At 38.0% G+C, this 25,907-nt stretch overlaps 1 protein-coding gene across 2 annotated transcripts in view; it reads left to right on the top strand.

Annotated features, from left to right (window-relative positions):
- The window catches only part of LOC6045657 (lachesin), a 163,719-nt gene that overhangs the window by 32,810 nt on the left and 105,002 nt on the right, over positions 1–25,907 (top strand). The gene's annotated exons all lie outside the window — the stretch shown is intronic.

Raw genomic sequence — 25,907 nt, 5'->3', positions numbered from 1 at the left:
TTTGGAATTCATTTGGTTGAAACAAAATCCACCGTAGAAATAAGAGGGAATATTTATGGAAAAAAATGAAGCTTGTGGCCCTATTACGGAAGATTGATAATATTTGTTCAACCAAATTTATAAATTTAAATGATTCTGGAGAAAAAAAAAATACAAAAACCCGATTTATTTGTCACTTTTGACAGTTTAAAAACTGCTCGTTCAGTTGGGTTTTTTGCATCAAATGTCGCAAAAATAGAATACATTTTTTTTAAATTATTAAGGATTGATTTTAAAAATTAGAGATTATATCAAAACATTCCAGTTGATCCCACCTCGCCCTGCACATTCACGTTCCTTGGCGAGCTGTCCGAGCGTAATAGAGTTTGTCGATCGCTATTATACGACTTGTTACTTACTTCTTATGGCGTATTTACTATCCTTTTACTCCTAGCTAACTTCATCCTTTTCAGGAAGCACAGGCGGATATGAAAGGATATCACTCAACCCCCGCTCTAAAACTCACTTCGACCAGCATTCTTGGCCAGCTGAATCGAACCCCGTCTAGACCTTGGAGACCTTAACGAGAGAAGAGCGAACAAAAAAGTGGCCATATATTTCAGGCATAAGCAGTTTAAGGATAATGGCCAGCAGTTCGTCCTTTTCGTCGATGTTTGGAGTAGATCTTCAGGGTTGGGTCGATGATGCCCCTTTCGGAAGTTGCAACTTTTTGTAATTTGCCATGACGCGTCGTCGTTTAGTTGATTGCGTGTTTGATGAGGGCGACGGAAGAGGTAAAATTTATACGATATTGCCCAAATTTGTTGCTTTTCCATCAAGTTGATGATTTGAAGGGTCAATTTAGGTGTCAAGTGGATGTAATTTCTGGAACTTTTTTCTCTTGAATCATGCACGTACATATTTCTTGAGCGGAACTCGTTTTCAAAATTCCAAAACTGCCCGTTTTCCACCCTTCTTCTTATCCCCTTCATCGATCAATGTTCTTCAAAAGTGGAGGAAAAAACAGTCCCAAAAATTCAATCCGGCATCGAAATCCTTCCTCTGTGCTGCATAACTATATGCAAAGCACATACACTCCCAAAAACCACCCACTCCAGACGTAAGCTGCCCGTGACAGCTGGGGATAAAAAGTTAATTCTGTTTGATATGAAACATTACCATACAACAATGACGAATTAAGAATGTACATAATATTTCGAGACAAGCGACAAGGGAGGAGGAAAAAATAAATAAAACCAGCAACCTCCCCCCATCCGTTTGACAAGGGAAATCCACCCTGAATGAGGGAGAGAGAGCGAGCCAAGGGAGAAGAGATTTTTTCCCCATCACTCAACGACTGTGCCAGAGCAAATTCCACGGGTCGTGGCACTTTTTTTCCTACTCTGTTTCGCGGAGTGGAATTTATTGACAAATTCTTTGCACTTGTCACATGCAAACTTTTGGTAAGTCGATGAACTGAATAACGAAAGTAAATAAATTTATAAATGTTTTAAAAGTCAAAGCCATAAGCAAAAGCAAAAGCAAAAGCAAAAGCAAAAGCAAAAGCAAAAGCAAAAGCAAAAGCAAAAGCAAAAGCAAAAGCAAAAGCAAAAGCAAAAGCAAAAGCAAAAGCAAAAGCAAAGCAAAAGCAAAAAAAGCAAAAAAAGCAAAGCAAAAGCAAAAGCAAAAGCAAAAGCAAAAGCAAAAGCAAAAGCAAAAGCAAAAGCAAAAGCAAAAGCAAAAGCAAAAGCAAAAGCAAAAGCAAAAGCAAAAGCAAAAGCAAAAGCAAAAGCAAAAGCAAAAGCAAAGCAAAGCAAAGCAAAAGCAAAGCAAAAGCAAAAGCAAAAGCAAAGCAAAAGCAAAAGCAAAAGCAAAGCAAAGCAAAAGCAAAAGCAAAAGCAAAGCAAAAGCAAAAGCAAAAGCAAAAGCAAAAGCAAAAGCAAAAGCAAAAGCAAAGCAAAAGCAAAGCAAAGCAAAAGCAAAAGCAAAAGCAAAGCAAAGCAAAAGCAAAAGCAAAGCAAAAGCAAAGCAAAAGCAAAAGCAAAAGCAAAGCAAAAGCAAAAGCAAAAGCAAAAGCAAAAGCAAAAGCAAAAGCAAAAGCAAAAGCAAAAGCAAAAGCAAAAGCAAAAGCAAAAGCAAAAGCAAAAGCAAAAGCAAAAGCAAAAGCAAAAGCAAAAGCAAAAGCAAAAGCAAAAGCAAAAGCAAATGATTTATGATTTATGATTTATGATTTATGATTTATGATTTATGATTTATGATTTATGATTTATGATTTATGATTTATGATTTATGATTTATGATTTATGATTTATGATTTATGATTTATGATTTATGATTTATGATTTATGATTTATGATTTATGATTTATGATTTATGATTTATGATTTATGATTTATGATTTATGATTTATGATTTATGATTTATGATTTATGATTTATGATTTATGATTTATGATTTATGATTTATGATTTATGATTTATGATTTATGATTTATGATTTATGATTTATGATTTATGATTTATGATTTATGATTTATGATTTATGATTTATGATTTATGATTTATGATTTATGATTTATGATTTATGATTTATGATTTATGATTTATGATTTATGATTTATGATTTATGATTTATGATTTATGATTTATGATTTATGATTTATGATTTATGATTTATGATTTATGATTTATGATTTATGATTTATGATTTATGATTTATGATTTATGATTTATGATTTATGATTTATGATTTATGATTTATGATTTATGATTTATGATTTATGATTTATGATTTATGATTTATGATTATATGATTTATGATTTATGAATGACAACTATCAAAATTGCTGAAATACTGACTCACCTTCAACAGAATATAAATATTAAAAACCGGCATGAAACATTTCATCAAACTTTTCCCTAAAGTAAGGCAATCAAATCCATCAACATTTTCCAGCTCATTCATCTGCATAATCCAGTGCTCGTTAGTTCCTCGTGTACTCCATCAAAAATCCCTTCACCGCCGTTTTTGATGGCATGTCCTGACAAATCACCCCCAAACAGCAGTGCTACTGATGCGTCCCGTGAGCATGTAAAATTGTGTCCGACCCGTGAAAGATCCGCAGCATAACCTCGTGTCCACGAGACCGCCATGAAAATAACTCTTGCTGCTTTTAAAAAACCCACCCACAAAAAAACTCCATCGGCCAACCGTTTAATCTCTTTTATGAATTATGTACACACACACAGATTTATTCGCGAGCCTTGTTTCAATATTTCGCTTCATTGTTAAAATCGCATTTTGTCTCCCCCCGTCACCACTCGTCCCGTCGACGTCCGAAAGGCTTTTAACCCTTTCGACGCAAAGCACTCCCGTACTCTCTCTCTATCTCTGGCAAAAACCGGAATGTTTGTGTTTGGTTTGCGTTTACGACCGGCGACCGAATGTTTGCATACCCATGAACTGCACGAGCGGGGGCTGTTTTAGGGTGTTCTAAATTAGACTGAAAGTTGGATCAAAAGTCTAAAGTTCAACGTCCAATGTCCAATGTCCAATGTCCAATGTCCAATGTCCAATGTCCAATGTCCAATGTCCAATGTCCAATGTCCAATGTCCAATGTCCAATGTCCAATGTCCAATGTCCAATGTCCAATGTCCAATGTCCAATGTCCAATGTCCAATGTCCAATGTCCAATGTCCAATGTCCAATGTCCAATGTCCAATGTCCAATGTCCAATGTCCAATGTCCAATGTCCAATGTCCAATGTCCAATGTCCAATGTCCAATGTCCAATGTCCAATGTCCAATGTCCAATGTCCAATGTCCAATGTCCAATGTCCAATGTCCAATGTCCAATGTCCAATGTCCAATGTTCAATGTCCAATGTCCTTAGTCTTTAGTCCTTAGTCCTTAGTCCTTAGTCCTTAGTCCTTAGTCCTTAGTCCTTAGTCCTTAGTCCTTAGTCCTTAGTCCTTAGTCCTTAGTCCTTAGTCCTTAGTCCTTAGTCCTTAGTCCTTAGTCCTTAGTCCTTAGTCCTTAGTCCTTAGTCCTTAGTCCTTAGTCCTTAGTCCTTAGTCCTTAGTCCTTAGTCCTTAGTCCTTAGTCCTTAGTCCTTAGTCCTTAGTCCTTAGTCCTTAGTCCTTAGTCCTTAGTCCTTAGTCCTTAGTCCTTAGTCCTTAGTCCTTAGTCCTTAGTCCTTAGTCCTTAGTCCTTAGTCCTTAGTCCTTAGTCCTTAGTCCTTAGTCCTTAGTCCTTAGTCCATAGTCCTTAGTCCTTAGTCCTTAGTCCTTAGTCCTTAGTCCTTAGTCCTTAGTCCTTAGTCCTTAGTCCTTAGTCCTTAGTCCTTAGGCCTTAGTCCTTAGTCCTTAGTCCTTAGTCCTTAGTCCTTAGTCCTTAGTCCTTAGTCCTTAGTCCTTAGTCCTTAGTCCTTAGTCCTTAGTCCTTAGTCCTTAGTCCTTAGTCCTTAGTCCTTAGTCCTTAGTCCTTAGTCCTTAGTCCTTAGTCCTTAGTCCTTAGTCCTTAGTCCTTAGTCCTTAGTCCTTAGTCCTTAGTCCTTAGTCCTTAGTCCTTAGTCCTTAGTCCTTAGTCCTTAGTCCTTAGTCCTTAGTCCTTAGTCCTTAGTCCTTAGTCCTTAGTCCTTAGTCCTTAGTCCTTAGTCCTTAGTCCTTAGTCCTTAGTCCTTAGTCCTTAGTCCTTAGTCCTTAGTCCTTAGTCCTTAGTCCTTAGTCCTTAGTCCTTAGTCCTTAGTCCTTAGTCCTTAGTCCTTAGTCCTAAGTCAAAAGTGATGTCTAAAGTCCAATTTCCAAAGTCCACAGTCCTTAGTCGAAGGTCAAAGGTCAGATGTCAGAAGGCATTTGATGTTTAATTTTTTTGTTCATTTGAACAGCTGGTCTTTTGCTCATTTGTTTATTTGATCATTTGATAATATGGTAATGTGCCTTCAATCATTTAGTTCTTTTGTTATTTGGTCCTTGGGTTAATCCCACTTTAGACTTTTGGCCTTTTGGTCCTTTGAACTGTTGATCGTTTGGTATCTTCTAGTCTTCTTAGGGTTTTGTGTTTGGTGTTATTTTTGTTAAGTTTGATCTATGGTATTTTGACGTTGTTGTCCTTTGTGCTGCCCGGTGCAAGCAGTTTGATTAGTTCATTGTCTTACTGAAAAAAAATGAACAACTTTTTGATTTTGACTGTTTTAGTTTTTCCTTCTTTTTGTTCGAAATTAAGTACTTCATTCCTTAAATTTTATATAATTTTGTTTTAATATTCTTTGTGTCTTTTTGTATTTTTGTCTTCTTGTCTTCTTGTCTTCTTGTCTTCTTGTCTTCTTGTCTTCTTGTCTTCTTGTCTTCTTGTCTTCTTGTCTTCTTGTCTTCTTGTCTTCTTGTCTTCTTGTCTTCTTGTCTTCTTGTCTTCTTGTCTTCTTGTCTTCTTGTCTTCTTGTCTTCTTGTCTTCTTGTCTTCTTGTCTTCTTGTCTTCTTGTCTTCTTGTCTTCTTGTCTTCTTGTCTTCTTGTCTTCTTGTCTTCTTGTCTTCTTGTCTTCTTGTCTTCTTGTCTTCTTGTCTTCTTGTCTTCTTGTCTTCTTGTCTTCTTGTCTTCTTGTCTTCTAGTCTTCTTGTCTTCTAGTCTTCTTGTCTTCTAGTCTTCTAGTCTTCTAGTCTTCTTGTCTTCTTGTCTTCTTTTCTTCTTGTCTTCTTGTCTTCTTGTCTTCTTGTCTTCTTGTCTTCTTGTCTTCTTGTCTTCTTGTCTTCTTGTCTTCTTGTCTTCTTGTCTTCTTGTCTTCTTGTCTTCTTGTCTTCTTGTCTTCTTGTCTTCTTGTCTTCTTGTCTTCTTGTCTTCTTGTCTTCTTGTCTTCTTGTCTTCTTGTCTTCTTGTCTTCTTGTCTTCTTGTCTTCTCGTCTTCTTGTCTTCTTGTCTTCTTGTCTTCTTGTCTTCTTGTCTTCTAGTCTTCTTGTCTTCTAGTCTTCTTGTCTTCTAGTCTTCTAGTCTTCTAGTCTTCTTGTCTTCTTGTCTTCTTTTCTTCTTGTCTTCTTGTCTTCTTGTCTTCTTGTCTTCTTGTCTTCTTGTCTTCTTGTCTTCTTGTCTTCTTGTCTTCTTGTCTTCTTGTCTTCTTGTCTTCTTGTCTTCTTGTCTTCTTGTCTTCTTGTCTTCTTGTCTTCTTGTCTTCTTGTCTTCTTGTCTTCTTGTCTTCTTGTCTTCTTGTCTTCTTGTCTTCTTGTCTTCTAGTCTTCTTGTCTTCTTGTCTTCTTGTCTTCTTGTCTTCTTGTCTTCTTGTCTTCTTGTCTTCTTGTCTTCTTGTCTTCTTGTCTTCTTGTCTTCTTGTCTTCTTGTCTTCTTGTCTTCTAGTCTTCTTGTCTTCTAGTCTTCTTGTCTTCTAGTCTTCTTGTCTTCTAGTCTTCTAGTCTTCTAGTCTTCTTGTCTTCTTGTCTTCTAGTCTTCTAGTCTTCTAGTCTTCTTGTCTTCTTGTCTTCTTTTCTTCTTGTCTTCTTGTCTTCTTGTCTTCTTGTCTTCTTGTCTTCTTGTCTTCTTGTCTTCTTGTCTTCTTGTCTTCTTGTCTTCTTGTCTTCTTGTCTTCTTGTCTTCTTGTCTTCTTGTCTTCTTGTCTTCTCGTCTTCTTGTCTTCTTGTATTCTTGTCTTCTTGTCTTCTCGTCTTCTTGTCTTCTTGTCTTCTTGTCTTCTTGTCTTCTTGTCTTCTTGTCTTCTTGTCTTCTTGTCTTCTTGTCTTCTTGTCTTCTTGTCTTCTTGTCTTCTTGTCTTCTTGTCTTCTAGTCTTCTTGTCTTCTTGTCTTCTTGTCTTCTTGTCTTCTTGTCTTCTTGTCTTCTTGTCTTCTTGTCTTCTTGTCTTCTTGTCTTCTTGTCTTCTTGTCTTCTTGTCTTCTTGTCTTCTTGTCTTCTTGTCTTCTTGTCTTCTTGTCTTCTTGTCTTCTTGTCTTCTTGTCTTCTAGTCTTCTTGTCTTCTAGTCTTCTTGTCTTCTAGTCTTCTAGTCTTCTAGTCTTCTTGTCTTCTTGTCTTCTTTTCTTCTTGTCTTCTTGTCTTCTTGTCTTCTTGTCTTCTTGTCTTCTTGTCTTCTTGTCTTCTTGTCTTCTTGTCTTCTTGTCTTCTTGTCTTCTTGTCTTCTTGTCTTCTTGTCTTCTTGTCTTGAAGTTTTAACCTATTTTGGACCACCCTATACAGTGCACAGCGGACAGGACAATAATTCCAACCATCGGAGGGCATTATGTGGACGAGAGTGCGTGAGTTTAACGCCAAAGTAACATTGTTTGTTGGTTATGGGATGCCACACTTTTTTGTGCTGCCATCACTCTTGGACAAGTGGGATTTACGCCGGTAATCACGTTCTTGATTCCCGCCATTGAAATGAAAATTTACTACTAGCGGGTATAATGCGAAACGGTGTGGTGGGGTGTGCACTCTTGGAGATTATTGACTAGATTATGTTGTACGTGGGCAGAGTTCCGGATGTGGTCGCTTCCAGGGTTGTGAAGACGAACTCTATTGTTGGCACCTTGATTTGGTACCTGACTATCCTGCAAATGGAGCGGAGCTAAATTTTATACCATGAAGGATTTTTCGAATTCCACAAACAGCTTGTATTTTCGAGATGAAAAAGCAACATTGCAACTGCAAACTTGCCCTGCTCCGAAAGCCGAAACCGCCACCAGCCAAATCCTTCAATTCATGCAGATTGTGCGGTGAACTGTGTGAAGTCGGCCTCGCAAAATCAGCATATTTCCAGCCGGGGAAAAACTGCTGCCACTCTGCATTCATTCGCCGAACCGTTGCATCGAGATACCAGCGAAAAACCGCCAAATTCCAGCAGCCCGGAAGCTGCTCTGCTTGTTAGAATCTACGTGAACGGTGTGGCTTAAAAGATTGTCGGGAGAAGGAAAAAATAACGTTTTCCAGCGGTTTTATCTCGCACTGTGCGTTTGCATGGTGTGAGAGCGATTTTCCGCAGGGATGAAAGCATAAGAGGCCAATTTTTCTTTTGCATATTTCCCCCACTTTCTGCATCTCCCACGAGTGCGATTCAATATTCGCACTCTCAATTTGCGATTATCGTGCCACGTATGCATGCGGAGAATATTAATGAATGCCGCACCGATCAGGTGTGCTGAGAGGGGGTTGGGAAAAGTTGGATAAGTGAAAAGTTTGCTGTGAAGAATTAGGACATAAACTTTGAAAAATGCATAAACATATTTTAATTTTAAAAAACACTCTGGCCAATAATCACAATTTTGAGAGCACCCTTGTAATTCAAGCTTCTTAATGGTGATCCTTGATTGCTGATTATATTAGGGTGCAAAAAACTAATCCCTAAGAACTCTAGCAGCAAAACCGTCCAATTCCAAGACCAAATTCCCCTACGCGAAAAAAAAAACCATCTAGCTTGAAGATTTAGCACTCTGGAGGACCGACCAGAAATTGCCAACCCGGGATGATGCTGGGTGGGTGTTACAAACCCAGTTTTTATACGGGCACAAATGTTAGGTTGAAGTTGTAAATAAAAGGTTTATCAGCGTCTATCAGGTTATATACGACTCACTCTGCGACGACCGGGACTTTGGGGACATTTCCTGTATAAGTGTGTGTGAGGGCACGTGTGATGCTGCTTCGTTCATTTCAAGCATTAGTGACCTTAATCCGACAGGGAATGCAATGTTTTATTTTTTAGGTGAGCTTAAAGAAGATGGGCTGTATAAGCTCTGCTTTTACATCTCTGTTGGTTGAAAAGAGCTTTAAAGTTTTAGTTCTAGTTCAAGCAATATACGCTTGTAATAACTTGACTTCAAGGTAATAAACAAAACCGGAAAGCTGCTTTCGACACGCAAAACTTCTACAAACTCACAGAATCATAAAACAAAGTTAGTTGAAAACGTCGTCTACCACTTTCCAAAAAACAAACCTACTTTATGCCGGCAATATCCCCACATTTTCTCAACCATAAAGTAAACCCCCAGACCCATGCTATACATTCCCCATTCAGGAAAGCACTTGGCAAAGGGATAGTTTCGGAAGTTTTGGGCGGCTGACATTTCCTTACAACTTCCTCTCTCCTCCCTTTAAAAAAACTATCGCACCCATTCGTTATACAACAACACCCTCACAACAAAGCCATCAACCGTGGCCGTATCAGTGCTGCCCTAAATCACGACACTGACCGAGACAACCAACACCTTTCTGCCTGTTCCTGTTCCGCTCACCCCACGTGGAGACTTAGGGGAGAAGGTTGTTGTATTTAAATCGGTTTGAGTGTTGGTATTTGGAAAGTTAATGTTATTTTTGTTTTAATTTTTACTTTAACCCTCTACTGCCCAAATTTTATTTTCGAAATGTTCTATTTTTCCCGTGTTCAGGAGGTCATTTTGAGCAACATTTGTTCTACGAATAACTTTACTTCTCTTGTTTTGTGTTTTCTTGTTTAATTTTGAGTATTTTAATATGCATTTATTTTGTTTGGTTTATCTTTGTTTTTGGTAGCATTTGGCCTATTTTACCACCTCCTATCATTTCATTTTGCCTTTTTATTTTTTTCGTGTTTTTAAAGCCACTTTTTCATTTTTCTGCTTGCTTTTCATATTTTGAGCTCTATTATCATTTAAATTGTAAAAAAATGCGTAGCGGCATAGTCTGGGACACTACAAAAATTATTGCATACTTCTTTTCACTTAAAATATAGGAAATGTTCCTTTAAAAAAAAACACAGCCAAAGTTGAGCCCTAAACAAATGACATTTTTTAAAACATTGGCAAAGTCACATAAAACAATTTAAAAAATAAGAGTTTTCTTTCCAATGCTTTTTAAACATCAAAAATTGGTTTAAAAAATGATTTTTAGCGATTTTTGAGATCGAAGCCCGTCTAAAGGGGTTGGGTTGTAGAGGGTTGATAATATTTTAGAAAAAAAATACAGGTTTTGGGATGAGTCTTAAATGGACCGTCAGTGGGGGTGACATTGGGTCTGGGGGTGAGATTGGGTCAATGTGATTTTTTACGGATTTTACCATTTCTCAGGTTCTTCTCAATGAAACTAAATTCTGTTAAAAGGGTTGTGTAGGGGACATCTTAAGATGACTTCTCTGAAAAAATCTCGTTTCTAGAACAAATGCTGTTATTTTGGCAGCTGTCTAAAGATGAGGTACGTTTTGGCCAAAAATTACCTCTTGAAAAATCATTTTTCTAATATTTTTGTTGGAATTGCTCGAAAACTACCCAAATGTTTGAAAATGTCAATACGATTTCCTCGAATAAGAAACACTGTTGGATGACTTGTTTTTACCATATCACCTCTGTAAGGGGTGAGATTGGGTCAATTTTCAAACTATTGGCAATTAAAGTAGTTTTCATCAAAATCCACCATGTTTCAGGAAAATGTTAGTAAACTATCTAAGAACAAATCTACGTTGAAAGATTTTCGATGTTATTTAAATTGTTTTTGTTATTAAGAAATTATGAGAGGTGTATCGTTTGTATGACCCATAGTCACCCCCACTGACGGTAATGTACGTTTCATTAAAAAAGCAAAATGCTTCTCAGCCGATTTTAGGATTATTTTTTGTATGAAGCCTTGTTTTTCGCCAGAAAAACTTTCGTGAACAGACAAAATATCAAATTTAAAGACCAATTTTAATTTTTTTTTATCAAAAAATATCACAAATTGCTAAATAAATTGTGACAATCATAAAAAAGCAAAGCAATTTACTTTAACGACCCCCGGGTCTTTTGTGGTCTCTGTTGCAAGTTTCTGCTTATTTCTAGGCGTCCGAAGGTTATGTGTGATGAGTAGGGTGCCCAGAATATGAGACTTTTTCTCAAAACCTCGCTCCACAAGCTGAATATTGTTCCTTAAGCTATTTTGGGACTCTGGGTCAAATATGAGCAAAATCGGTCAACATTTACCCATTGATACTTGAAGTTTGTATGAGAAAAATTGAAAAAATGTATGGAAAACCGAACATTCCTAAGGTCTTGTCTCCACGGCGCGCTACTTCCATCCGAATATTCCCAAAAATGAGATTCTCATTGGAAATTTGATGCTCTACAACTTTGTAGAACATATCAATGCTGTAAAACTTGATCCTGGAAAGTTATTAGCGATTTAAAAAAGCCGTTTTTGTTTGAAAAACATTTTTTTCGCCAGCTTTAGGCTCGGGTATCAATGGGTTAATCTCAACCAATTTCGCTCAAAATTTACACAGATGCTTAAAATAACCCAAAAAATTGTTTTCCGCTTGTGGAGAAGGGGGTCATTTTTTGTGGGGACCCTAGTGATAAGTCACCCTTACTTACTTTTACTTGCTTGCTCGTACAACCTCCGGGTCATGAGCTGTCTCCAGATGCGCTGCCACTGAAATCGGTCTTGGGCTGCTACTCTCCAATTCCGACTCGGAACTCCCACACTTCTCAGATCTCCGCCGCGTTCCAACCGGCTCCGAATTAAACACCAACTTCACCGGATTGATAGTCTGGTTCGGTTGGCGCGCATCCAGCGCGTCCGGCATTCTTGCGACGTGTCCGGCCCACCGGATTCGGCCAGTCTTGGCGACCTTCCGAATACTTGGCTTGCCGAAGAGTTGCACCAGCTCGTGGTTCATCCTTCTCCTCCATACAGTGTTCACACGCACGCCGCCAAAGATCGTCCTGAGCACTCGCCGTTCGAAAACTTCAAGCGCTTGCAGGTCCTCCTCGAGCATCGTCCACGTCTCGTGCCCGTAGAGGACGACGGGTCTTATCAGCGTTTCGTACATGGTACACTTTGTACGCCGGGAAAGGTGACCAGACCGTAAGGTCTTGTGGAGTCCGTAGTAGGCACGACTACCGGTAATGATGCGCCTCCGAATTTCTCTGCTGCAGTTGTTGTCCGACGTTACCAACGATCCGAGGTACACAAACTCCTCCATAACCTCGAACTCGTCGCCGTCGATCGTCACGCTCGGTCCTATGCGAGTCCTAAGGGACTCGGTTCCTTCTGCCAGCAGATACTTCGTCTTCGCAACATTCACCTTCAATCCAACCTTATCCTTTTCCCGCTTCAATTCGGTGTACCGCCTGGCCACATCCTGGAACGTTCTGCCGACAATGTCCATGTCGTCGGCGAAGCAGATGAACTGGTTGGACCGGTTGATGATCGTGCCCCGCATGTTGAAGCCCGCCCGCCTCATAACACCTTCAAGCCCGATGTTGAAACAGAGGCCGGAGATACCGTCGCCTTGTCGCAGTCCCTTGCGCGATTCGATCGGGTCGGACATCGCTCCCGAAATCTTCACGCTGCACCGTGCCCCGTCCATCGTCGATTTCACCAGTCTGATCAGCTTCCCGGGAAAGCCGTTCTCGTACATGATCTTCCATAGCTCTTCGCGATCGACCGAGTCGTACGCGGCTTTGAAATCGATGAACAGGTGGTGCGTCGGGATCTGGTACTCGCGACATTTTTGGAGGATTTGGCGTAGCAAAAAGATTTAGTCCGTCGTCGATTTCCCCTCCACGAAACCGGCTTGGTACGTCCCAACGAAATCCTTTGCTCGCTCCGACAGACGACAGAAGATGATCTGAGACAGCACTTTGTAGGCTGCGTTGAGAATAGTGATGGCTCGACATTCCAACTTGTCCCCCTTCTTGTAGATCGGGCATATTACTCCCTCATTCCACTCCTCCGGTAGCTGTTCTGTGTCCCAGACCTTGACTATCAGCCGGTGTAGACAGGCCGCCAGCTTGTCCGGGCCCATCTTGATGAGTTCAGCACCGATACCATCCTTACCCGCTGCTTTGTTGTTCTTCAGCTTCTTGATGGCATCCTTAACTTCCCTCATCGTGGGTGCTGGCTCGTCCTCGCCGTCCACCCAAAACCTTTTTTACGCAAACGGACCGACGTTTTACTTCCCCATCCGATAGAAGGCCAGGAGGATAAGGCGGGAATCGAACCCGCGCCCCATAGCAACTAAGGGATGGGCAGACGAAGCAGCTAACCACCGCGCCACGAGGCCCTCCTTGTGACAGTCATGCTACCGTTTAAAGTTTTCTAAATAAAAATAAATTTATGAAAATATTTTTTTCCTGAAGAGTTTCGTTTATTGTTGATGGTCCCAAAATTCAAATCTTGTAAAAGCCTAAAAGTGCTGTATTTGATTTAAAAGCAAAAAATTATGTAATTCTATGTAATTCAGCTTGTGGAGCGAGGTTTTGAGAAAAAGTTCCATATTCTGGGCACCCTAATGTAGGGTGACAATATTACACTGGGTTTTTCCGGCATAGAATTTTGGGGATCGGAAGGCTGTGAAAATTGACGTGCGACAGGGACCATCCATAAACCACGTGGCCACCTTATGGGGGGAGGGAGGTGGGGGGTTCAGCGATTGGCAACGCTTCATACAAAAATCATTTGTTTTGTATGGAAATTGTCCACGAGGGGGCTCTGAATTTTAAAAAAAAGTGTCCACGTGGTTTAGGGATGGTCTCATAGCACGATCACGATCAAACTATGTTGATGGAGCCTTATCTATTAGAATGGAAATCACAGTTTAGGAAAATATCATAGTCAATTTTTCAATGTTGATCTGATTGGTCAACATAAAAATGTTTGGCCGTTCATTTAGACAACTTAAGAACTCCAGTCTCCCCTAACTCTCATGTTCCAGGGTGACCAACGCCACAGTACACCACGTGAAACGAACCATGACACAAACTTTTGCCAAAGATAAACTTTACTGCATGGCCATTTTCTCTCTCTTCTTCGTTCCGGCTCCCAACTCTTTGTCGGTCCGTCGACCATCACCTGTTCTCCCTTCCCACCCCTCATCTTCCATTGAACCCGTTTCGGTGGCCTGTCCCTGACCGACGGAACAGCCGGAAAAAAGGTCCAGCTGCTGCACTAGATATGGCCTAAAGAGGATCTGAGTGGCGCAAAGGTCAAATGCCGGAATGGGTTCGCTCCTGGCGGGCCATCAGATGAGGAGGAGGACACCCAACGGACCAATTAAAAGCACCCCCCCCCCCCCTTGGTTCGGTGGAATCGCCCAGCAGCACTACAACAACTAGCCATTTGACACCCGTTGTGACATCCATGTGTGTGGGTGGGGGTGGCTGTCATAGATAGAGCTGTGCGAGGCGGCCAGGCAGCACACCTGTTTTATGGCCACACTTTGTTTCAATGGGTTGGCCGTGTTCGTCGTGTTCTCTGACCCTGACTTTATGGCTGGGTCAAGTCGTGTAGTTGGGAAGGTGCAGTTTAGTTTTTGAATGAAATAGTATGAAAATGCTGTAATTCATACTTCATGGATGAAAAATTAAAAATAGTTGAATTTTTTTTTAGCCCAACAATTCTAGACCGTTATTCACCATCCTTTCAGTCTGGCCATCGAGTTAGATAACGTCAGTCAGCTCTGATTGAACGGTAACAAGCATTTTTCTGGTGACATTGTCCCATTCAACGACGACACCTGCCAGTTCAAAATTCATTCGATTATTCCGCTTCGTTGAATTTCTTCTTTCCCCTTGAAAAATACGATATACTGCACCTGCCTTCACCACTGCCAATTTTCCTTGTTTGAATTCGTTTTCACACCCAATAGACTTTCTAAATTTCTAAAACCTCCTGCAGGCGCAATTTTCACTCCCACCCTCAATCTCTTCACTCACCTGTGTTATTCTGTCTGCGTTGTCATCTTTGCTTGGTCCCTTCTCCAATTTAACCTGAGCATTTCCGTTCTTAGAATTTTCGCCATTTCCACCTTCTCTTTCCCCCTCCGACAAGAAAAACACAAGCAATGACGACGGTGACAATAGCAAATTATGGAAATTGAAAAGGAAGCCCATGAAATTTGATTTCCTTAATCAAGTTGTTGTTATTTATTTGCCTTGCCTTCCGGTCCGAAACCGAAACCGTAACCGTACCGCCGTTGTTGGGTGCTTCCCTTCCGGAACTTCCGTTGCAGACCTAAACGGTCCGCTATCACTGCTGCTGCTTCTGGTTTCGGGTGGCAAGTGGGTTCGTGGTGGAGTTTGACAGGTGTTGTACGGGCTGACCTTTTTTTTAGGTCACAGAAAACTGACAATTTTACAGGTTTTTGAAAGTTCAATTTTGAAAAATTTTCAATCTTCTTCAATTAACTTCGCACGAGCGAGTTATAGCCGGTTAAAACCGTTTTTAAAACAGCTACTGTCAAAGTTGTATGAGTTATAACCTTGTTTACATTTTAAAACCGGCTCACAGTGGATCCTCTCCGAACAAAGGTGTGACATAATTAAAAAATGTCAGGTATTCTACCAAATATGTCATATTAGGGTAATTTTGGGCAGCTGAATTCAAAAAACACATTTATTTTTTCATGAAATAAAATCTAAGTACATTAGGGTGGTTCATAAATATTTATTTTTCAAATATTTTTTTTAATTGCTGAAATTGTATTTTTTTTATATCAATAGTAGCTTGGAATTTTGATTGTGTGTGTGTGTGTATGTGTAAATCTTAACAAATAAAATGTTAGGGTGGTACCATATCACAATGATTCATAACCGAAATTTTGTTAAACCAAATTCGTAGATACCACACTTTCAAATAACAGCTTTGTTATCTTCCGAAAAGTTGATCAGGATCAGTACAGTAGTAACGTTAGGGTGGTCCAAATAATAGGGTGTTCCAAATTTTGTGTATTTGAGGAAAAGTGTTATTTGGCTTCTATGAGATTATCATAACATTTTAACTGTGCACATTATAGTAGTATCTGTAGTTTAGGTAGAAAAAGATCAGAAGACATTTCTAGAGTTTTTTTTTAAAGGTCCTTTAAACATATGAAACACATTACAGGACCTTTAAAAAAACTCTAGATTTTTGTTGAGGCCAACGAAAACTTCATTTCAAGTTTTTATCTCGTTCCCCTTTCGAATATTCTCCAAATACTAGGGTGCAAAACAAAGATGAACCTACAAAATTAATAAATCATTAACTTTTTGTTTTGCATTAGAGTTATTAATTAGAGTAATTTGTGATACATTTTAATAAAAAAAAGTTGAGAAAAAAAATTTGAATTTTATTTTTTTTAATTTCCTATTTTTCTTCTTCTCTTCATCCACGACAAGAGCCATGGTCTGCTCTGCTTTTTATGTACTAAGCTGCACATAAAAATATGTAAGGTAAAAACTGCTTTTAGGAAGACTTTTTGGAAGATTTTTTGGGACAGTTGAAAAAAAATCTTGCATGGTTAGGATTCCAACAAGAAAATCTATCGTACCAAAAAAAGTATGTACCGTCATCAGGGGTGACATTAGGTCTGGGGGTGAGATTGGGTCATACAAATTTAAGCAATTTTGTATGCCTGTATCTCACCCACCAGACCCAATGTCACCCTGATGACGGTATTCATTAAAATGTTTGCAATTGCTCATTAACTATGTTTATCACTGCCCGCATCACTTTGTTCCAATAATTCTCCACGCAGATACACATCGTAGCTTGTGTGCTATCTTGTGACACGTCCAGCAGACGGAGTTTTTGAAGGTATGAGAAAAAATAGAAAAATACTAACACTACTGAAAAACAAAAAACAAAAAAACAAAAAACAAAAAACAAAAAACAAAAAACAAAAAACAAAAAACAAAAAACAAAAAACAAAAAACAAAAAACAAAAAACAAAAAACAAAAAACAAAAAACAAAAACAAAAACAAAAAACAAAAACAAAAAAAAAAAAACAAAAAACAAAAAACAAAAAACAAAAACAAAAACAAAAACAAAAACAAAAACAAAAACAAAAAACAAAAACAAAAAACAAAAACAAAAAAAAACAAAAAAAAAAAAAAAAAAAAAAAAAAAAAACAAAAACAAAAAACAAAAACAAAAACAAAAAACAAAAACAAAAAAAAAAAAAAAAAAAAAAAAAACAAAAAACAAAAAACAAAAAACAAAAAACAAAAAACAAAAAACAAAAAACAAAAAACAAAAAACAAAAAACAAAAAACAAAAAACAAAAAACAAAAAAAAAAAAACAAAAAACAAAAAACAAAAAAAAAAAAAAAACAAAAAACAAAAAACAAAAAACAAAAAACAAAAAACAAAAAACAAAAAACAAAAAACAAAAAACAAAAAACAAAAAACAAAAACAAAAACAAAAACAAAAAACAAAAACAAAAACAAAAACAAAAACAAAAAACAAAAACAAAAACAAAAACAAAAACAAAAAACAAAAAACAAAAAACAAAAAAACAAAAAACAAAAAACCAAAAACCAAAAACTAAAAACTAAAAACTAAAAACTAAAAACTAAAAACTAAAAACTAAAAACTAAAAACTAAAAACTAAAAACTAAAAACTTGTCGCCTTGTTAAAGTGGTCCGAAAAAATGACAATTTTCGTCGATTTTCACAAAAACGAAGTTTTAACCGATTTTAGCTCTATTGGACGCAAAAGAATGGTGATTAGATGGACTTTCAAGTCAAAAATAGTTTGAAGTATCAAAAATCTAGACTAACATTTGAAAAAGTCATATGAAAACTTTAAACTCCGTTTTGACGGTGTCTGGACCAAAGAGCCTAATCTGAAAATATTCTTATTGGATTGGGAAATTTTACGTAACATACTCAAAAGTGGGCGAGGTTCATTAACAGAATTCTGAGATATAATTTATGAAAAATAAAATCTTGATTTTTCGACGCACTACGTTCCAAAAAGAAAAAATGACTTTTTTCATTAAAATTGCGGAATCTTCAAAATTTCAGTGATGACCGATAATTTTTTGATGTTTTGTGTGTAACCTTTGTTTTTGTGTGACGATATTATGCAATTTTGTAATGGGTCACCCCATTAGCATAAACTAGTGTAAAGAATGATATTGGTTTTGTAAGGGATTATATAGTGATTTTTTTTTAATTAGTGGATACAGCAAAAATAAATGTGAGTCCTGCTGTGGTATAATTATTGAGAATTAAAAAAATGCTTCAGATGGTTTCAATGCTGTTTCATTAAAGTTAAGTTTAATGACTATAAACAAAATCATTTGAGTTCTTATAAAGTTGTCAAAATGAATTTGGCAGTGCTGCCAATTTTCTAATCTAATCTAATTTAATCTTACCTTAGTGCAGCCATCCTTTCTGAACATCCTGGAGAATGCCGGGAAAATGATTGTTGCTTCCAACATCCTTTTTTTTAACGGCCAGACCAACTGCGTAAAGTTTACCACAAAGAAGATTTATTGAAGTGGATTGAGTTGGGGCAAATTTAAATCTTGAATAACGTGGAAAAAAATATTTTTTTTACTTAATTTTTGATACAATAAAATTTTTATTGAACATGTTTTAACATAAAATATGATACGGTGCACCGTATTCTAGTTATAGCCACTTCAAATATTATTTTGGTCCAAATTTGAACAATCTTGACCAAGATCTGGGACTCATCCAACAAACAACATTTCACCCCAAAAAGCATCCCCGAACGCGATAGGAGCGTTCACATCGGTTGAATTTATATGGAGGGGATGGGTGATGTAGTGACCGCAAAACTGACACATCATCATCATCACCAGCGGCGGCGGCCGACGGCCACCCAACAATGGTACTCGACCCAAAAAAAAAGAAGCTTCGGTATCCTTTTCCGGGATTTTTCCTACCCTACCTTTCATTTCTAACCCTTGTTGCTCCAGGTGGGTGGGGGATGGTATTGTTTATCCTTGTGGGTGGGTTGGTCTGCCGTTCAAGTGGGCAGTTAGTTTGATGAATGAAGTGTGTCCTTGGGGTGTATTTATATCTAGGTGAATTGTTTTTGGAAAAAGGGTCAGAGCTTGAGGGTGGTTTTCATGAAGTGTAGGAGGAAAGAGCTTTGTGCTGGATTGCTTTTCTGAGGAAGTTGGATGGAATGATCTCATTTCTGAGAATTCAATTTTATTTTAAACATTTTGTTCAATTGTTAGAGAGAGATAACAAAATATTGCAAAAATATGCAACCTATTACGTTCTTCATAATTGTTCAAGAATTTTTCCAAGCAATTTGATTTTAATAAGTTGCCATCATGAGCTTTTCTGTCTGGCAATTTTCTCCTAAACATTCTCTGTTTCTCCAGCCAAAGTATCTCACTCGTAATTGATTTGGCGAGGAATTTCGTTCAACATACAATAATTAAATTCGCCTCCTGCAAACAACTTGTTGGCAGTGCTGCCATAATGGTCGAAATGAAGCTGCTCTTTCCCAGTTCTCCTGGGACTCTTCATTACCTGATCTCTCTTTGGTGGTTGGCCACCGGAAGTGACTTCCCATCTTCCCTACGGCTGACTTGCTGTCCACTTTTTCTGTATGCCATTGGTATTCATAGTTTGTTCCTGTTTTTATGATTTTATTATTATATCTGTTGGTCGTCTGACACTTGTGCAATGGATTTTTTTTTGCTCAACCTATTTTCCTCTTTGTGGTAGGAGGAAAATACCATTGAAATCTGGTTGGGGAAAGGTGAGGCTTGTCTCTTTATGATTATTATTATGCTGAAATGATGCAAACCAAATTGGATGTTTATGGATATTGGAAAAATTGCCATTACGTTTAATGAACTGAGGAATTTGCTGGAAGAATCTAAAGAAGGCACTTGGAATGGGCTGTTTGAAAATTTTAATTTCATGGAGTGTGCTGTGGTTTGATAAGCATTCTTTGCTGGAAAAGTTGCAAAATGCAGCTATGGCTAATAGTTATAAGTTCTTTGTACAATTTTTTTTTTGTAAAACTGATTTTGCCTTGCTTGTATATTTTTTTCATCAAAAACAATCTTTGCTAACGCGCCAAAAACTCTCAAAGTACCTTTTACTTTTTCCACTTAACGAAATTCACACCCCAAATCTGACTTTTCCCATCGAGAAAACTTTTTCCTCTCCCTTTCCCAGCGGATTTTTTTTTTGCGTCGGACAAGATTTATTTCCGTTTTCCGCACACCTCAGCGCGCTTCAAAGGCGAAAGTCAAAGTGCATTTTACACCTGGCAGCAGTTTGCAGTTCGCAGTGATCATTTGAAAAGTTTCCCTACCTCGATTTTGCCCGCGCGCACCATTACTGTGGAAGCTACTCTCAAAGTTGCAGCAAGTTGAGCCAATGTGTCTGTGTTCGACAAGTTGTTGGCACACTAATGCAACTCAAGTGGCCTCTACTTGGTAACTTGTTGAGAATGGGAAAAGTGGTAGTACTTTCGGCCCGTTTTTGGAAACGGAATCGTGCTGGTAGGAGGTACTTGTAAGGCGGCAGTAACGTTTGGTGAGATTTGCACTTTTGGGGGGAGTGAAGCTAATGGCTGGAGGTGATTTTTTAAGTCCATTATCAAAACTTTTTGGTTGCAGTCTTAATATAAGGCGTCATTCATAAAGAACGTTACGACAGACCTACTAACAGGTAAAACCTTTCTTACAAAATGGAAGGAGAAAGAAGAGCATTTTCGATCGAAAAGATTTTTTTGACAACCCGTACTATCATCTTAACCCTTCCCCGCATAGAGCAAAATCGAGATTTTTACGTTTTTCTACATTTCTCGTAATTGGATCGACCAAAATGTGATGAAATTTTAATGGTTATAAGTTATCAACAAATATAAACAACAAGCTCTTCCCGGCAAACTTCGTCCTGCCCTTGTTTGGTTTCCTGACGTTTCTTGCTTGTTTGCTAATTCAGCCTCCTGTGATCTAAGTTTGATTTTACGTAACTTTTCCCATACAATCCACAGATTTTCCGGAGCGGTTCCACAGTGGCCAAAGTTGTAACTTTTTGGCGTAAGAACCTTCCTTGGACTTATACGAACCCAACGCAACAAAGAGCACCTTGATCCGACGTTCCGTGTTGAATTGATTCGCGTTCGAACAAAACCGTCGAAATTTTTTATTTATATAGATAAAATTACAAGCCATGGTTTCTATATTTGAACACATTTTTTAAAATGCTTTGTTGTTCGGGGTTCAAATCCCGGCTCGGACCAACACAACTGGTGATCTTTTTCCCTTCTGGATTCGATTGCTTAGTAAAGGGAAGGTAGTGTATCGTCACAAACTGGACCTTATTACGACACCTTAGGGAGGCGACCTATGGAATGTTAACATTAACCTATACATTAGGATGTAACAAAAATGACTTTTTGGCGGGCATTCAAGGGTTTGTTCCGGTGGGCATACTAAGCCCAAATCCAAAATATGAGCATGATTGGACGTAACAGGAGCTGGCGCTCCGCCCTTCAATTTTAAATAGGATTTAACCCGCAAAAAAAGATTTTTTTCAAAAATGTCACTTTTTGAGGCATTTTGGCCACTGAAGCGTTTATTTTCAACATCATTGACATGTAGGCCAGATCCTTGCGCATCTTTTGGTATATATAACATTGAAATTTGGAGCACCCTGGAGCTCGGTACAGACCTTCAAAGTTTGGCATTTTTTCGAAAAATCGGCCCCGGCAAAATCAAATGGCGTCTAGGGCGTCGCGAGGCGCGACGCATATCTTTTTTGCCGGGACCGATTTTTCGAAAAAATGCCAAACTTTGAAGGTCTGTACCGAGCTCCAGGGTGCTCCAAAATTCAATGTTATATATACCAAAAGATGCGCAAGGATCTGGCCTACATGCCAATGATGTTGAAAATAAACGCTTCAGTGGCCAAAATGCCTCAAAAAGTGACATTTTTGGAAAAATGATTTTTTACGGGTTAAATCCCATTTAAAATTGAAGGGCGGAGCGCCAGCTCCTGTTACGTCCAATCAAGCTCATATTTTGGATTTGGGCTTAGTATGCCCACCGGAACAAACCCTTGAATGCCCACCAAAAAGTCATTTTTGTTACACTCTACTATACATGTTAACATTAGTTGAGTGAAAAACTGCCACTGAATCCGCTTTGTAAATGCCGGCCCCGATACTCTTCACGGGTGTTCCCCTCAGGAACTGGGAAAGATTTACTTTTTTTTAGTTGTATTTAATTACAACTAAGCATTTTAAAGATAATTTTCATCATATCTAAGAAAATATTGATAAGACATTTTTTTCGCAAGAGAAAATATAATTCCTTTAAATTAAGGTAAAGTTTATGCTTTTTTGTGGATTTTTTTTTGTAAAACAAACGGTTTTCCTATACTTAGATTCAAATTAAATGGAACAAATATTGTGTTAAAAAATCTATCTTATTGAAACAATGCACAGTGGTCCAGAACGCAAAATTAAGTGGAAAATGGATTTTCCGAAAAATGGTGAAGTTTTGGAGCATTGCTGTTTTCAAAAGAGTTGTTGCAAATGGAAAGGGGAAACTTTTGGTTTGATTGAAAATTAGGGTGGTTCACTATTAGGGTGATTTTGAAAATCTATCTTTGCTGTAATATTTTTGGGAATTTTTTAGTCTTCTAAAAAGTTGTTGGGCTTGCCAATACAAGCAGCTTTGTCGAAGACACCAAAATTCTATCTCGTAATCTACGCCTTCTATGACCAAATAGAATATATAGAATGGAACTGAGCATACCTTCAAAAATCAGTTTTTTAACGTGGCAATTCAGGGTTAAGTTTTAGAGAAAAGTGATATTTTGAGCACTTTTAGAGATCTAAAAAAAGAACATTTTTATTTGTTGACATGTCAATTTGGACTTTATTGTCGAAAGTTACAGCCATTTTAAGGTAAAAAAGACGCAAATTTAAAACTTAAATATATATCTCGAATAGGCGCAAGCCAAATTTTAAGCACCAGGTTGCATTTGAAATTGAAGATCCAGCACTACAAATGCTGAAAAAATCTCAGGGGTATATTTCTTTCAACTCGAGATATCTTCATTTGAAAAAGTCTAATTTTCAAGGGAAGACCATATGGGACCACCCTAACGAAATTCGAAAATTTTCCAAATATATGTTTTTCTATGTAATTTTGCCCGCTGAATCTGAATCTGCCCTCAGAATTGACCCAAATGTAGTGTGGTGGTGGTGTGGGTTGTGTGGTGGTGTGGTGTGTGCAACCAACCAAACGGAACCACGCGGTCGCTTCTTACAAATTGAGTTGTTTCCATGTATTTTAAGATCTTCATTCTATACATGCAAATAATTCGCATAGGCATTTGGATGGTGTTAGCTCTGCCGAGCTTCGGATACCCATTTCTACGCTGGCTAGCCGAGCGCGACTTACCTCAGCTTTTATCGACAAGCCCCGCCCTGAAGAACGTTTGCACCAATCGGGTTCAAACGTTATTTAGAACTTCCGAACCCTTGTCAAATGGACAAGGACCCGGCGCGTAAATAGTTGATAGTAACAGTATTCCTAATTCCAGTCATCGCTCACCAAGCTGTGATGGCGTAGTGGTTAGCATTTTTGCTTACCTATCCAAAGGACGGGGGATCGAACCCCGACTCGGCCGACTTTGATTTTTCGTTCATGTTCAGAGTTTCAAGATTACCCCTTCCCTTCTCACCCTCACCCCATAAAAATATAATTATTTGCCAAATTTACACTAACACACCCAACCACAACTGATCCGGAGCGTTTGGTACGGTATGTCCACGCATCCTTCCTCCCCTGTTGATTCTGTGAAATGTGCTCCGTTCACAGAATCTGTCTCTGCGGTTAATAAAACACAGTAGGCCTGGCCGCATTAATTTTTGCAATACATCTTCGGGGTTACTCAAGTTTACTGCAATAATTAATATTGACAAGAAAGAACTTGGGGCGTAATCTAACCACAAGTTCTTCCAGGATGCTTTCTTCGGACTGGCTGCGCTTGTGTTCGATTAGATTAGATTAGATCATGTTCAGAGTTTCAAGATTAATATTTCCTATACTTTCTCGTTGGGAGCAGATGGGAATCGAACCCAGGACTATTCGCTTAGAAAGCGAACACCGTAACCAGTCAGCCACGACCGCTCCTACCCTCAGAATTGACCCAAATTATCGAAAAATCGATTTTTGGTCATATATTGGGCTTAAATGATAATTTCACATGGAAACCCAAAATATGACCAAAAATCGATTTTTCGACAATATAAGTCAACTCTGAGGGCAGATTCAGATTCAACGGGCAAAATTACATAGAAAAACATATATTTGGAAAATTTTCGAATTTCGTTAGGGTGGTCCCATATGGTCTTCCCTTGAAAATTAGACTTTTTCAAATGAAGATATCTCGAGTTGAAAGAAATATACCCCTGAGATTTTTTCAGCATTTGTAGTGCTGGATCTTCAATTTCAAATGCAACCTGGTGCTTAAAATTTGGCTTGCGCCTATTCGAGATATATATTTAAGTTTTAAATTTGCCTCTTTTTTACCTTAAAATGGACTTTTGACCCTTAAGTCCAAATTGACCTGTCAAAAAATAAAAATGGGTGTTTTTTAGAACTCTAAATGTGCCACATTCAAAAAAAAAAATGATTTTTGAAGGTTTGCTCAGATGCTTTCAATAAAGGCGTAGATTACGAGATAAAATTTTGGTGTCTTCGACAAAGTTGCTTGGATTGGCAAGTCCAACAACTTTTTAGAAGACTAAAAAATTCCCAAAAATATTCCAGCAAAGTTAGATTTTCAAAATCACCCTAATAGTGAACCACCCTAATTTTCAACCAAACCAAAAGTTGCCCCTTTCCATTTGCAACAACTCTTTTGAAGACACCAAAGCTCCAAAACTTCACCATTTTGCGGAAAATCCTTTTTCCACTTAATTTTGCGATCTGGAACACTGTGCAATGTAGGTTAGGGACCATCCATAAACCACGTGGACACTTTTTTGGGAATCTCGAACCCCCCCCCCCCCTTCGTGGACAATTGTCCATACAAAAAAAATCTTTTTTGTATGGAGCGTGGACAATCACCATACCCCCCCCCCCCCTAAAGTGTCCACGTGGTTTATGGATGGTCCCTTACACGTTTAAATGTTATTAAAAAGAGTAAATATAGGCAAAAATTTTCATCAAATATTTTTGAAATGAGTTTGATTCGAATTGATCAAAGCAGAAAACTTTAAATATTTGTTCAGAAATAAATAATAATTCACAAAACATTAAATACGTACTATTTTTTATTATCGAGGACACAAATTCAATGAAATTATATTGAAATTGAAGGAATAATTTTACAAAATTCTTAAGCAACGATTTATCATTAAAATTGCACATTATTTGAAAACTAAATTAAGTACTTTTACAAAGTTTGAATCATAAAAAGTTCAATTAAAAGTGTTAAATACTTTTTAATTTCCAATATATTTGTGATATATCACGATTGTATTCATTTCATCAATGTCTACCTTGGTTTACGATATTTGAAAGACCTTGAGAGACTGAAGATTAAGTGAAATTTTAAGCTTTAATTCACGAAAAAACTCTATACTCTACTGTCCTAAACTAAAGTTCTTCAAACTCAAGAATCTAAATTCTTTGCCGTTTAGTTTTAAATCAGGAATCTAACACTTTTATTCAAAACCAGGGTTTTTTCTTTATTGTCGAACTCCATAGCTTTTAGAACAAAATCACTAACAATTGCCAAGAAATCTAGAACAACTTAATCTGTTACCTGCGAAGGTTTAAAAGAAGCCAAAAAAGTTTAACTTTATGAACAATAAAATTTAAATCCATTTTTTCCCTTTGAAAGCACCCAAATGCTTCAAGTTTTCCTTAATTCAATTACCACACTCCACCAACAAACCGGCACTTAATTTCAATCACCAACTGTGCCAAAAACGATTAATATATACGCCATCCATCTGTTGATTGTTGGTCCCAACCTGAAAGTCACAGTCAAATGGCTGACGCCGCACAAAAGTTCAGCAATGGCAACCTGCTGAGTTGGTCGGGGAAAAAAGCTTCCTCCACGGAAAAAAGAGCGCGTGTGTGTGTGCGCAAATAGAAGTAAATATCAATAAATGTTAACGTTTACGAGTCTTTATCGTTGCCTCTGCAGCTGGCCGGATTCGTTTTGTGAAAATGCTTATTTTTCGCCACCTTTCCTGGGTGGTGGAAAACTTGGTAG

This window comes from Culex quinquefasciatus, chromosome 2 (genome assembly GCF_015732765.1).
Source record: "Culex quinquefasciatus strain JHB chromosome 2, VPISU_Cqui_1.0_pri_paternal, whole genome shotgun sequence".
Classification (NCBI taxonomy): domain Eukaryota; kingdom Metazoa; phylum Arthropoda; class Insecta; order Diptera; family Culicidae; genus Culex; species Culex quinquefasciatus.
This window is presented reverse-complemented; position numbering and strand designations above follow the sequence as displayed.